General features: G+C 40.0%; 1 long non-coding RNA gene across 1 annotated transcript; it reads right to left on the reverse strand.

Moving 5' to 3' along the window:
• Positions 1 to 1,330: 1,330 nt before the first annotated feature.
• On the reverse strand, positions 1,331 to 12,155 carry LOC115646512. The gene is made up of 4 exons (XR_003999045.1): positions 12,144 to 12,155; positions 5,944 to 5,950; positions 5,452 to 5,461; positions 1,331 to 1,452 (listed from the first exon to the last, which is right to left on the reverse strand). It is a non-coding gene; the product is annotated as an uncharacterized LOC115646512 (long non-coding RNA).
• Positions 12,156 to 15,943: the final 3,788 nt, after the last annotated feature.

Here is a 15,943-nt window from a genome sequence, read left to right on the forward strand (position 1 = left end):
GCCATTGCTGGGGTCCGAGCTCCCTTCTTACGTTCTTCATCTTCCCGTCTATCATACACCTTTAGAGCAATTTGTAACAGCTCCTCTATATTCTTTCCGGATGCTCCCTCTAAGTTTTGCAATTTCTTTCTAATATCTTCATAGGATTGACCAATGAAGAGAGGAATTAACACACGTTTCCCATTTTCATCCTCTGGGTTCAGGTCTGTGTATCTTTTACAAGTATCACAAAGTCTCTCATAAAAGGCAGCTGGATTCTCATTTCTCTCTTGTCTGATATTATATAGTTTAGCCCAATTGGGGTTTTTTCGAATGCAACGTTTCATACCCTGCACTATAGTGGCGGCATATCGAGCATGTTCGGCTCGTCCTACTTCGGTATATGACCACTTAGGGTCGCACTCGGGCACTCGATCAGCCACTGAGGCTGACTGGTCCGTCTCTGCGACCCACTCACGAGCTTTTGCCACAACCATTCGCCTTTCCTCTGCTGTCAATAATGTTCTCAAAGCTATTTGCATATCAGTCCATGTGGGGTTATGAGCTGTTATCAGCATTTCAAAGACTATTATAAGGGGGGCCGGATCGTCTGAGAAAGACGGATTTTGTTGTTTCCAATTATATAAGTCACTTGTAGTAAATGGGATATATACCATGGTCATTTTACCATCTTCTCCTAAAGTTTCACGTAGGGGCATTAGATATGCCGAGCCACCTTGGTCCTTACTTCTTAATTCATAAGTATGTATGGGCTCTTTCTGTGTGGAGTCAGGGGAAATCCGGGTAGAGTCCTGTTCTACGCTTTTATCCTCTTTGTCCCCTGCAGACACAAAAGTGGTGCTAGTGCCCTCCCCTTCCTGCAGGTGAGAAAGTTTTGGGTACAAGGGAGGAGGAAGAACCACATATTCTGGAGGTTGTGGGATTACAGGGGAGGGCATGGCCTTTTAACGGGGGTATTGGGTTTCTTAACCGGGGCTCGGGCCAACAAAATCTTAAGGGTCTTCTGCCTACATTTTTGTAACCAGGGAGGGGGATTGGCTACCAGATCCTGCCAAATGTCTATGTACGGATACTGGTCCCAATGCCCATCTCGGGTCACAATGCCATGCACAGCCTGTACAGTGTCTAATTTTAATGTACCACCATCTGGCCAGTCTATCTTAAATGTCAGCCATTCTACCGTGCAAAATTTTATCAGATCTTCTTTACATAATACCATCCCATAATCTGCCTGGCGTCTAAACGCTGTCCAGTTATCTAACATGCATCCTACGGGTGTTCCAGAATAAGAACTTTGAGTGGACCCCATAGACCCCATACTTAAGACTCAAATGCTATGTACATACAGATTCACAACAGATATTCACTGAGGTTCGGCTGACCCCCCTTGCAATCAAGATATCCTGGTCATCGGGTTTCCCCTTGCAGGAGTCTTGGGGCGGCTGGAGTCAGCTTAGTCCCAGATATAACTAGTAGCACTCACTCACCTTCCACACAGAAACACCAAATGCTTATACACGAGTTGAACTTCCAATACACAATAAGGAGAAGGAAGAAAAGCGCGAGTAGGAGTAAAAGAGCTAAGAGTTGTGTTAAACAACCCATAAACTAATACTACTCAAATTATTCACAAAACTATAACAATGCTACTAGTAGTATACCTTCTCGTCGCAATTTCCGTCGTCCAACCCACACTTCGGGGCGTTAGTCCTCAACCCTTTGGAGGGAAACGCACTTACCACCCAGAGTGGCCGCGTCCGGCTTGGAGACGTTGAGGAACCAAAAACTCAGTGCTCTTGTGTCCTTTTGGGACTTACTCAAGAGAGGACACCGCTGCCCCGGTTGGCCGTGGTGGTCCGAGAACGCGAGCCGCACAATCAGCTCGGGGTGGCCACTTTTCTCGGTACCAACCTACTAGCCACCGATAGCGTCAGTGCCCTCTACAGGGAAAGTCCTGCCGCGGTCGCCAATTTGTTAGCCAGATTAGGCTCGTTCTCCCTGGAGCTAGCCAATTACTCCAAAGAGAGACACAGAGAGCTTTACTGTTTTATTGAGCGATCAGCTGAGCGGGTGTCCCCCTCAACTAATACCAGAGGAAGGGCACACCGAGACAAGCTTTACATTGTATGTTTATAGCATTTTATACGTCATATCAGACCATACTGGTCGGAACATGTGTTTCCTGAATCAGGGGTCGTGAGTACATAGGTTTATTTAGCTGCTGATGTCTACATTCCACGTTGCTCTCCTTGACCAAAGTACTAGCAGTGTTTACCGACCAGTGCTTGTGACAGCAGGTCATAGTGACAGCAGGTCATAGGCTAGTATTGCATACAATAAATTTTCAAAATCGATTTACCTATCTTCAATTCATTGATTTACCTATCAACTTGGCAGCCTTGCACTGTTCTATATTTTGTGGTATACATTCAATAACAAAGCACTAGATTATTAAGGCTTTTTATTATTATTTTAAGAGCGATCACTGGAAATTACCATGTGGTTGAGTTGATGATGAGTCAGAATCCTTCAAGTTTTGAATTTTCCATCCTTGTGTATTTGTTTCTCACCATTTAATGATGAATTAAAACAATCTTTTAACATTTAGTTTTCCAGATGTTTTTAAAGGGTGAGTGGGCCATTTGATTTGATCTTAGGACATCTGGGTTATATTCTCAGCTCTCCCACTGCCCTACTGTGTGACCTTAGACAAGTTGCTTCACCCCATGTCGCCATTTCCCCTCTCACTCTTTGTTCACCTTGATATTTAAGCCTCAGATGGGGAATGTACAATGAATGGCAGAACTGCTGCACCCACATGGAGCCCTATCGAAGTCAGTGGGTCTCTAGTGCACCTGCACCATCTGCCCAAACACTACATTGCAGGATGAAGGTTTTAAATTGTAAGCTCTTCCAAACTCTGTCACAGTGTTTATATGGCCATTAGTAAAATGGGGACCCAATCTAACTTTGAGGCCTCTAGATCAGGGGTCGACAACCTCTGGCACGTGGTTCATCAGGGTAAGCAACCTGGCAGCCCGGGGCCAGTTTGTTTACCTGCCGCTTTGGCAGGTTCGGCTGATCGTGGCTCCCAGTAGCTGCAGTTTGCTGTCCAAGGCCAATGGGGGCTGTGGGAAGCGGCGCGGGCCGAGAGATGTGCTGGCCACGGCTTCCTGCCACCCTTATTGGCCTGGGATGGCGAACCATGGTCAGTGGGAGCCATGATCGGCTGGACCTGCTTACCCTGGCGAGCCGTGTGCCAGAGATTGCCGACCCCTGATCTAGATGCTACTGTAATGCAATAAATAAATAAATAAATAAAGGGAAAGAAAAGTCAAGGGAAAAACAGAGGCACCCTTAACTGAGATATGTTAGTCATTCTACCCCATCCCCTAACATACTAACAAAGGGTACATTTCTCCTTTTATATTTTAAGGGAAAAAGGATTTGAGGCAAGTTATTAATACTCCAAATCTCTTTTCTTCTTCTCCCCCACCATCATCCTCTCTTATTGTTCCTTCCTCTTCCAACTCCCTCACCTTTCTTGAACGTGAACCCTAGTCACTTTCCACCCAATACAATCACATATACAAAAAGTCTCTCACTTACTCCCTGCCTGACCTCTTTCCCCTCCTCTCACTACATTTCCACATAGACAATCCCATAATAGCCTAGAAGTAGTCAGACTCTAAGATTCAGATTTCACATTAGGACTAGGTAGTATCTTAAGAGTTAAACATGTTCTTAACTCAGGCTTCCTTAACTGTGGTGTCAAGTAAAACCATTCAACGATAATATAAAATATAATTTTAAAAAAGTGTCTCTGGACTACATTGCTCCTTATGGTTTAATAAACTAGTAAATCACAATTCATTTACTTAGATTCTAGCCTTATTTCTTATTGTTATGGAGCACAAAAGAACTATAAGCTTAATTTTAATTAGCAAAAATATGATCTTTTACAAAGTACCACATTATTCTGTTGGAGTATTTCACATAATATTATGAAAGTTAATCTTTCCCCAGTGATGGAGAGAAACATTTTGGAGCTGTTCTTCTAAAATAAGCTCTGCTTAAAGTAAATTGTGATTACACAAAGCGTCTCTCTATGGAACAAGTTAAAATCAGACAAGCTAACATTCCTGAAGTGAAAGGAGATAGGCATCTGGGAGAGACGGCTCAGAGTGGTCTGACTGAGCTGCTAAGGATTGGGGAAGATGGAGGTGGGAAAGAGCAGCCATAGGCATGGTTTTAATCCCGATGGGTTGGGCTGTTGGGAAGGGAAGGCAGGACAACCATTATAGAGAGTCAGGTTACTCATTTCTGGGTAAAGGCATTAAGATTTTGGAGCTTAGTGCCCCAAAGAAAGATCAGGAATCAGGTCACATCGTTAAACTATGGGATTCATTGGTACAAGAGGTCACCAATAGACACCAGGGTAGATTTTTAAAAAACAGCTGGATGACATTTAATAACATTTTTGGGTATGTAGGCTAAGATAATAAGGTTAATCAAATCTCATGCTTCCCCTGTCCTCAGGTTTATTTACCTAAAATAAACTCCAGTGACACAAATGGAAAGTCCTTTAAAGCAACCATCAAATACTCACCAGCGTACCTTTTTTCCCATTTGTTGTTAGTTGAATTTTCTTTGGCCCTATATAATTTTGTGATATTGGAATGTATGTGCAAAATCTAGCACATGTTGTTATCAAACAAAAAATAATTCATTGCTTGTATATCGTTTCAGCCATGAACGCTTCCCTTTAAGTCAATCAGAACTTTTGCTAATGTTCAAACCAGCAGTTGGACCCATTTTAAAGATGCACATTTTATGAAAAAACATCAAAATGAAGTGACCGCAGCCACAGTTCAGATTTGACTGAGAAAATGAGCATTTTCTAATACCATGTGAGAGCTAAGAACACAATATATGACCTTGGATATATTACTGCAGAAGATGTCATTGCTGAAGTATCATTCCAATGATATTTTTTAGCATGAGTTTCCATTAATCAGGATGTTTTGTTTCTTGTGCTTATTTATTAGCTATGGGACTTGGCAGCAAATGTTACAAATTAATTTTCCAATTAAAAACTTTATGTTTCTTTATTTTTATTATTATGGGCAAATATAAGTGCACCCCATGACCTGCAGCCAAAATGCTAATACACAAAAGAACAAAAACTGATATACAGTGTCCATCTTGTCCAGTATCCTGTCTCCATTAGTGGCCAATACCAGTTGTCACAGTTCAGGGTAACTGAACCTGTATTCCCCCTTTATGGTCCATTAAGAGCTCACACTTAACAGTTTCCAGCTCCCGGTTGTCATCTCTCTTGGTCAGGAGGGAAATGCTGATCTTTGCCCGGGGTATTATGGCTGCAGTGCACCCTTATTTACACTGTGATATTTCCAGCAAGCCAGACTGCCTAAACAAGCCAATGCCTACTCTTTGCTTTCTTCCCAAAGACTATGAACAGTGGAATTACTGACAATTACAAGTTTCCACACAGCTCTTTCTAAACAAGCATGTTTATTCTTAAAGGGAAAGCATTAGAGAGAAAATATATTTAAAAAACAATAAAAGAGCCTGCACACATGCTAATAAGCTTACCAGAGATCAACCCAATGCCAACCCCAGGCTCTGGTAGATGTCAATCCTTCAAAACCCACAGCTGGATTTTCCCTGCTGTTACAAGTTCATAACTGACTCAGATACCGAACCAGAACAGAGACTGGGCAGATCAAACATTTCTTTATACAGCCCAGGCCTTTGATGTTGGCCTTCTGTATCAGGTAATCAGCAGACAATCACCCTCTCCTCAGGGCATAGCTTCAAAAGGCTGGGTTTTTGCATAATGAAGTGGGTAATTTGCATTAACCTCTCCCTAGGGATTCCCCAGAAAATCCACTTAACACTTATTGTCCCAAAAGTCCATACTTGTCTACTACCTTTTCAATATAGTCTTCTGAACTTCCAGGTCTTATGTCTGAGGCTTCTTCCCCTTAGAGAGGTTACATACAATCCCAGCTGACAATAATAATACATTTAATACAATAAGGTCTTTCAAGATATTGCAGGAAATTGCCCTGTCACACCAGCTATGTCAGAGAACACTGGAAGAAACATTGTAACTGAATAATCTGCGTTAGAGGAAGTTACTTCCTAATCCCTTTCAGTTGGTGGTTGGTTTATGCCCTGAAGCATGAAGTTTCATAGGCCCACTTTAAAACAAAAATTATGTGTGATATATCTGTGGCTTTGCTCAAAACCATTTATGTCCACTGGCAATTAGCAACTAAATGTTTCCTATTTAACCCAGTAATGATCAAAATTAAATATGGGCCTGAACCAAAAAGCTGGATCCACACATGCCCAGATTTTTGGCAGAGTTTAGAATCTGAACCCAGATCCAAAGCTGACTTTTATAACAGACTGACCCAAAGCCCCGGATCAGGCCTGGATGCTTTTGGGAGTATAGGGGAATGTTGAAATCCAGAACTGGATCCAAATTTTGAGAATCAGTCCCAATAGGTTGAACCAAGTTGCTTAAGTGTTTTTAATGGAAAGTTTTCAAACTGAACATTACACTAGTGATTTTAGCAACAGCAACAAAGGAACTATACACACATGGTTGAAAGTGTGCTAAAGTTTACATGAGAGAGGCAGAAGAAAGGCTTACATCAAGACCATCCAAACTTCGGCCTTCTGAAAACTGCGTTGGCAACCTTGTGGTTATACCTAATTAACATAAAAAGAAGCGGATTGTAGCTGGCCTCAGTTCCTCTAGGGAGGGACAGTGATTTAATGGAGCTGGCAGGGCACTTTTTGGCTTCCCTGGTTTATAATATCAAATCCAATGAGCTGTCACAAAAGTCCAGTATAGAGATTGCTAGACGGTAATGGAAATTAAAGGGAGAATAAATAGACAGGTGTCATAAACAGATAGCTAAGGGTTAATGTCTCTTTCACCTGGAGCACCTGACCAGAGGACCAATCAGGAAACCTGATTTTTTCAACTTTGGGTGGAGGGAATTGTATGTCTGAGGTCTTTGTTTTCTGGCTGCCTGCTTTCTCTGAGCTTTGGAGAAGTAGTTCTGTTTTCTAATCTTCTGTTTCTAAGTGTAAGGACAAAGAGATCAGATAGTAAGTTATATGGTTTCTTTTCTTTGGTATTTTCATGAATATAAGTGCTGGAGTGCTTTGATTTGTATTCTTTTTGAATAAGGCTATTTATTCAATATTCTTTTAAGAAATTGCCCTGTATTGTATCATCTTTATACAGAGAGACCATTTGTATTTTTTCTTTCTTTTTTATATAAAGCTTTCTTTTAAGACCTGTTGGAGTTTTCTTTACTTCAGGGAAATTGAGTCTGTACTCACCAGGGAATTGGTGGGAGGAAGAAATCAGGGGAGATCTGTGTGTGTTGAATTTGCTAGCCTGATTTTGCATTTCCTCTGGGTGAAGAGGAAAGTGCTTTTGTTTCCAGGACTGGAAACGGAGAGGAAGAGTCACTCTGTTTGGATTCACAGAGCTTGTGTCTGTGTATCTCTCCAGGAGCACCTGGAGGGGGGAAGCGAAAAAGGATTATTTCCCTTTGTTGTGAGACTCAAGGGATTTGGGTCGTGGGGTCCCCAGGGAAGGTTTTTCAGGGGGACCAGAGTGCCCCAAAACACTCTAATTTTTTGGGTGGTGGCAGCAAGTACCAGGTCCAAGCTGGTAATTAAGCTTGGAGGTTTTCATGCTAACCCCCATATTTTGGACGCTAAGGTCCAGATCTGGGACTAAGGTTATGATAACAGGCAATGAACATCATCCTGTAAGTGAAGGCTTGACAGTACAGTCAATCAGAATCCTCATACTTTTTCTCTCATCTGGTAACCTGGTGGTCTATTCTCACTCCACCACAGCTTTATCTACCTAGCTGATGTTCATGCTTATGACTAGCTGCAGGGATCACTCTTTCTAAATTCTTGTCCTTGCTTTAGGAGATGACTAAATTTCCAAGCTTGTTCCACAGGATATGACCTCAGAATGCTTTGGCGTATAGGTTATACCTGTAATGTTAAGTCATCCACTAAGAATTTTAGGCCATTTTCCCACCACAGGAGTTTTTTGCATTAGCATTCTCCCAGTGGAGCTGGCCGAGTGCTAGAACAACAATTAGAGAATTGCCTAAAATTCTCAGTGTAGATACATCCCTGTTTTCTTTAGCCACTTTCCATGATGTAAGAGATGCTGCTGATGCACCAACATTAGGACACAGGCTATGACTACTTGATGTAATGCACAATATTCTCTCCAAAATATCCAGTTTGGGCCTATGGATAGGCAGAATTTAGTGTCTTCACTAGTCATGAAACACAGCTTGCTCCTTTACTATCTTCATCGTCTGGAGGAAGAGTAATAAAGGGCATGACTTAAAAAACTCCCCAGACAACTCCTTGTCCAAAGACTCAACTTTACTACCCCACATGAAGAAAACCTACACTGCCAGGTCCAATAAAGCCATGTTCCCAAGCTCACATTCATTCCTGTCAGTTGAAACATCTTCCTTCCCTATCCATCAAATGAATCAGTTCTCCCTCTCCAGGAAGTGGTTTCCTCCACTTCTTTAAATAAATGGTTGCCCAGTGAATTTCATCCCTCATCCTATCAATTCTTTACTGCTAAATAAATCCATCAATTCTATTCCTCTACAATAAAATAAATTCTACTATCCCAAACAAGCCAAGTCTGGTCCCCAAATATATTAATCAATTCTGTCTCCACAATGATATCAATCTGCCTTCCCCACTCAATTCAGTCACTCATGTCAACTATGATTTTCCCTACTCCTTTCCAAGCAAAATTAATTCTGTCCCTAACTAAGTTGTTTAGTTTGTCTCCTCTAATCAATATTGCTCCACCCAAACAACTCGATCATTCAGTTCTGCGTTTTCACCAGACCTCTTTCCGGGGCTCCTTTACTGCTGCCGCCAATGCCAATGCCCAAATCAGCCAATCACCATGGTTCTGATCCATCAAGTCTTTGTTCATTTTGGTACCCCTTTTTCATATGACTAATAAAAATGTTGCATCTGAAACCAAAGCAAAAAATGTCACAGAGGTATTTGAAAGTCACAGAATACATGACCTCTGTGACAAAATCTTATCTTTACTAATGATACGCAGGAAAACATAACCAGGATGCCAGAGAGCAGGTGGAATTGAATACACCAAAAACAAATAGTATTAAATTACATTGGCTCAAAGGGGATTGGATTAGTCAGAAAGCCTTAGAAAATTGGACTAAAAAATGAAATAGACTGGGAGAAAAAATAGTGCATGAGGGAGCCTTTTTTTTTTTAACATTAATAATACCCATACTCAAGAAATAAAAAAATATTACATGCTGGAAATCAGCCTATAGTAGTTCATACTGGCAGGAAGAAGGAACTAAAAGGAGTGAATATTAGAGTCAAATTTCATTAAATTTATGTGTGGGAAAGTTTCAACTTTGTATCCGACAAGATTATATCAGCTAGAAAACACAAAGATGGCTTCAAACAAGCAGTATCTCAAATACTTTTAGGAATGCATGTTCATCTTGAAAACATTAATGCAAGAAGTAAGATTAAAGTAGTCACTTTGCATGCTTAGCAATTCCCAGAAAGCTTTTTACTCCAGCGTGTGTGAATGTGTATGCTGGGGCATACCTAAAGCTCTTGCTTTCAGGGGTTCATTCTCATGGTAATTTCCAACTGAATCCCTCACTGGGCATATTTGCATGGTAAAAAGATGGGGAGGTGGGTGGGAGCGCTCCCAAAGCCAGAGGAAAGTTATACTGCCAAAACAGTTAAGCCCCGGAATGTCTTTCCAAATAAAAATGCTGTTGCTCTATTGGGTGCCATTTGAATGAGTCAACAATAAACTAAGGAACTGGTAACAGAAGTCCTTTTTAGTATAGAAAAGCATCTTTCAGTAACTCACACAACAATCTCCTTGGGAATAAACTGGAAGGTGAGAATGATGGAAGGCTTTGTCCGGTTTCAGCCCTGTGCTTTTTATATGTTTTAGAGATGCATTCTACTTTAGCTGCATTGCAAGTTTTATACTTATTGTCGTTTCCTTCAGTGACATGGTGCAAAATAGGCATTTATTTGAATTAACAGAGTGGTTCTTAATTTTTTTTATGTTGTGACTAACCTCCAAACAGAGAGGTCCATTCATGGACCACTTTCACTAGCAGTCTCCCAAACCTCATCCCATGCCTTTTATTTGACAGTTATGCTGTTCAGTTACATAAAAAGCTCACATTAATACAATACAAGATTAAAATAAACTTCCATCAATGCAGTGGATGTGGTGGCTACTTGACCCACCTTGACAGAGCTAAGGTGTTCATGAGCCTAATGCTAGTTTGTAATCTTCACAATTTATCATCATCTGTAGGTTACTATGAATAGTCTGGATATCATAACGAGGTAACAAGAAGTACATTTATTAAAAAGAAATTCCTGCAATATATTTATTTAAACATCAAATATGCTAATTCATGGTGACTTCAGGAAAGCCAATTACCCATCATAGGAGGAAGTATGTGTAATCAGGTTGTGCATGATGAATATTGCCAGACCTTTTTTCCTTTCAGAGATGTAAATACATCCTGAGCTAAATCCTTCCTTTACTAACCCTAGTTAAATGAACAGAAGTAACAGAAGTGAATTGTGAATTTATTTAAAGTTACTTTGACACACCAATGGTATCTCAGGACATTACTTCAGTGCCATTATATAATTGCTAGAGAAGAGCTGGTTTCAGACTTCACTCCTCACAGACACATGAACTATGAATGTTTTCTTTCTAACCGCATGACAAGGAAAAGCATCCATACAATAAGAATTGTGAGCAGCTCAAAACCATGAGAGAGCCCTTGCCTCTATTTGCTGAACTTTCACTTCTCAAAGGAACAATTCTACTGTCTGCCAGGGAGCATTTGCCTGAGTGTCTGACAAACCAGGAAACACATTCTTTGACATGAAAAAAAAATATTAATTCTGCCAGCATGCTCAGAGTATGCGTGACAGATCACGGGATGCAATGCATACATTGAGCATCCAGCACCATTATTTTTACAATGAAATTATAGATTACTTTATGCAGACAGTTCAAGCATTTTATTAAACACACACAGGTTCATAACAGTGCTCTCTAAAAGTAGTCCAAGATCTTAGCAAATGCAGTGCTAATATTTCAGCTTTTCCAAGCCAGACTGTGTTTTCATCAGGATTCACCACTGAAGCAAGATTACCCTTGGATAGGAGATATTTAGGTGCTGCAAGAAATGGCAGTGGTGACTCAGTAGGTGGCAATCGTCCCATTGCCTCAATATTGAACAAATGCCTCAGTCTAGTGTCTGGGGGCACTATACTGCTAGAGGTTTTGTCTTCTTGATTAGACATAAAAACCAAGGTCCAGACCACTGTCATTCATCATAGAGCTCATGACACTTTTTGCAAGAGTACTGATGCTAACCCCAGTGTCCTTACATTCTACCTAATTTTCCTTTCAATTGCAATTGGATACAATATTATTCACTTTCTGCCTAGACGCTTTGTTACTATTTAAATTTTTCCATTTGCAGAACAGAAAAATCTGGCAAACAGCAGCCAGAATTAACATATTATGAATACAGAGAATGAGCCATACCTAGGCTTCCTACAGAAAAGAATAAAATCTGCTGCTAACAGATCTTCAGGATATCCATAACAATATTTGCAAAAAACAAACATTTGCTATCAAAGCAGTTTTTCATTTTGAATATTCTCCCAGCGAAGAGGTGCGTAAGTGTGAGAGAGACAGCCGGTGTTAAAATAGCTGAAATGTAAGAGTACCAGCAAAGATAGCGAGAAAATAAAAACTTATTTTAACTAGTCAGCCAGTGCTAAGAAATTTCTAAAAAGTAGCAATGTTGTCGGTATCTGAAAGACACAATATTGCTACACATATATATGTCAAACAAAATTTTGGGGAATTATGGAGATGTCAGTTTTCGGCTCCATATTTTGGTTGAATTTTACACTTAAAACTGGAATTCAAACTTTTATGATGCATAACTATATAGTGTTTCCTCCCCAAAATTATAGCACATATTCACTGAGTACAGAATTTTTTTTTTAGCAAAATCTCTGATTAGTTTAAGAATTAATCCTACCAAAAAAAGTCTTTGGATGTAACCTACACACAGGACTTCAGTGAGTTTAAGTTATATGGGAAGTCTGAAGCATCTTTGTTACTAAGATAATTGCAACAAAAAAGTCTCACACCAGGTGCTAAATATCTTGAAGGGTGCCTGTCATAAACAGATAGCTAAGGGTTAATGTCTCTTACACCTGGAAAGAAGTAATCTGAAACACCTGACCAGAGGACCAATCACGAAACAAGACTTTTTCAAATCTGGGTGGAGGGAAGTTTGTGTGTGGGTCCTTTGTTCTTGGTCTTGTGTCTGTCTCTCTCTCGGCTATGAGAAGATTTCTGTTTCCTGCCTTTCTAATCTCCTGTTTCCCAGTTGTAAGTACCAAAAAGATAGGTTTGGTTTTTTGTATTTACCTGTGTGTAGTTGCTGGAGTGCTTTAAATTGTATTCTTTTTGAATAAGGCTGTTTATTCATATTTCTTTTAAGCAATTGATCCTGTATTTGTCACCTTAATACAGAGAGACCATTTTTTTGTATTTTTTCTTTCTTTTTATATAAAGTTTTCTTTTTAAGACCTGTTGGAGTTTTTCTTTAGTGGGGAACTCCAGGGAATTGAGTCTGTACTCACCAGGGAATTGGTGGGAGGAAGAAGTCAGGCGGAAATCTGTGTGTGTTAGATTTACTAGCCTGACTTTGCATACCCTCTGGGTGAAGAGGGAAGTACTTCTGTTTCCAGGACTGGAAATAGAGAAGGTGGAATCCCTCTGTTTAGATTCACAGAGCTTGCTTCTGTGTATCTCTCCAGGAACACCTGGAGGGGGGAAGGGAAAAGGTTTATTTCCCTTTGTTGTAAGACTCAAGGGATTTGGGTCTTGGGGTCCCCAGGGAAGGTTTTTTGGGGGAGCAGAGTGCCCCAAAACACTCTAATTTTTTGGGTGGTGGCAGCTTTACCAGGTCCAAGCTGGTAACTAAGCTTGGAGGTTTTCATGCTAACCCCCATATTTTGGACGCTAAGGTCCAAATCTGGGACTAAGTTATGACAGTGCCCTTTAACTAAGAGCCACAAAAACAGTTGTTTCTTTTTTGCCAGAGCAATGCAAAGTGACTGGAATCCACAGCCGAAATTCTCTCTCCCTCCTGTTCTCCTCAAACGTCTTCCACTACACACCCCAGTTTTGCCTTCCTCCTGCACCATCTCTGTTTCTCTGTGCAACAAGTGCAAGCCAAATTCCCTCTCTTTCCTGCCTGCACATCCACATTCCCTATTTCCCCATTCCCTCCTGTTGAGTAGATCTAGTGCAAAAGGGTCACCTTTGGAAAAAAAATATTTAGGATAAATGATCATTTAAGCCACTATTTGTCACAACTAAAGTTATCCTTCAGCACAGGTTGGTGTACAAACTCTTGTCCTTCAGAGAAACAAATACTTTTTTCTTTCAGAATGGCCACCACCTCCCATTATTCACAATGAAAATGAAGCCAGGGAAGATGGCAGAGATGGATGCCCTTTTTCCCCCCTCAAAATAACCAGCTGAGGGCAGCTTGTAGTTTCTGGCCTGTTAGGGACAATGGGAGATGGCAACCATTTTAAAAGTGGATTCTCTGTAGAACTTTTTCTTTTTCAGCAGAAGCTGAAGACTTTCTGTTATGAAGAATAACAAGGTGAAATATAATGTGTATTTAATAACCAGTTTAATCTAATCTGGGGCCACATACACTAAAATGCATTAACAAATGTATGGTTATTGACGGGTGTCACTGCAGGATACAGTTAAAGTTGTTTGAGTATCATAACTTTTGATAAAAATGCTCATTTTCTCCATTCCTCCCAAGGTGGAATCTGAGATTCTCCTGCCCCAAACATGTGTGGAGCAGTGTTGTGTGCTATTAGGACCTTATACAAAACACACTGAAACCAATGGGGAGTCTTTTAATTAACTTCAGTGAGCTTCAGATGTAGCCCTTTTACATGTATAGTCTACCCTACCATTCAGTGGTGAATAAAGTAATTATAGACCAATTTCAGCATGTAAATAAGTATGCCCTCACTTTCAAAGGTGCTGAGTACCCGTTGTTTTCATTTAGGTCAACAGGAGCTGCAGCTGTTCAACACAACTGAAAATTAAACCACATATTTAAGGCTAAGATTTTTAAAGGTGCTTGAGTGTCTAAACATCAATTTTAGTGCTTAACATAAGGCACCAATTTTGTAAATATTGGTCCCACTGTACAGTGTATAGTTTTTTAAACACTATGGAATCCTCTGAATGAAAGGCATGATACCATTGTAAGAAATTATTATCTTCTTCCCATAATGTCATACTACTGAGTGAAAAGTTCTGGCTGTCAAATATTAATACTAATGAAGGAGAAAAGCAAAACTGCATCCCGCATACACCTATAAACAAACACTTTTAAAAACAGGAGAATACGGGGAAATTTACTCATGATGAACTAAATATTTTCAATTTTCCAAGGCAACATTTTCTGAATCTATACAGTGAATACATACTATAATTCTCACACATCCCAGCGAAGACTCAAGAGAAGGTAAATAGATCAGAGGGTGAATAATTCTCCTTTCTTAATGTTAATTCTTTCCCCATATTAAAATGTACTACTTATTCTACTTTTAGTACATTGGAAACCAATTATGATACAAATACAAATAAAATGCATGTACTGTAAACTGTTGATTCATGATCTTCAGTGGCTACCTATGAGATTTCTTGGTGATATTCAAGATGGTGGTTTTAGGCCAGGTCTATATTACAAAGATAGGTCAATGCAAGGCAACTTTTGTCAGCTTATTTGTGTGTGTGTAGCTCAGATTTGTCTCTGACCTACATAAGCACCCCATTAAGAACACAGTAAAACCACCCTCAAAAAACATTGAATTATGATTAACCTAACAGTTCAATCCAGTGCTAGTGTAGACACTGTGTTACCTATATTAACAGTAACAATCCTCCAACTGCTGAATTCATAGCAGTACCTAAAGCACCCAGGACTTGTAAGTGTACAGTACCACAGAACTTATAGGTTCAAGAAAACACTTAGTCATGTGTAATGTACAGCAAGCGCCACATAATTCATAGATTCATTAAAAAGACATGCAGTGTTATAAATATAAATATATAGCAGGCACTACACAATTCCTAAAAGCCAATAATCTTCAGGACCAGGGCGCAGTCAGTCAAACACAGTCCATTAATGTGGCTGACTATTAAAATACTCTTTCAAAGCCTCCTGTAACTGCATAGCTCCATGTTAGCAATCACTTATTTTAGGTAAGCATATACCACATTATATGAATGCCTGGCAGATACAAGAACTGACCCGGCCTATATTCATATCATTCATTCATGCTAAGCGACATCCCAAAATAGCCTGCAATAGTACAACTCAGCGTTTGGCATAAGCAGATAGGAAACATTTCAAAATCAAAACATTTGTTCTAAGATCTTAGTTCAAGCTACGAAGCACCTTGCAGACCAGTACCTGGAATGCTAGGAATCAAAACAAAGGTAAGGAAAGATACAGAACAACTGGGATGGCCTCATGGGTTAGGTTTTAGTGACATATAAAGAGTTTTGTAACTTAGAATTCATACCCTAAATACTCCTGGCTGATATGAATAACTTGGGAGCATACTTTCTATGTTAGGTGAATGTATAATGCTGCACAAGATGGCTTCCTGGAGACTTGTGATATACTGAAATCTTTCTTCTGTGCTATATTATCATCAGCTTTTAGCAATA

The sequence above is a fragment of the Gopherus evgoodei genome, chromosome 1, assembly GCF_007399415.2.
Source record: "Gopherus evgoodei ecotype Sinaloan lineage chromosome 1, rGopEvg1_v1.p, whole genome shotgun sequence".
In the NCBI taxonomy this organism is placed as follows: Eukaryota; Metazoa; Chordata; order Testudines; family Testudinidae; genus Gopherus; species Gopherus evgoodei.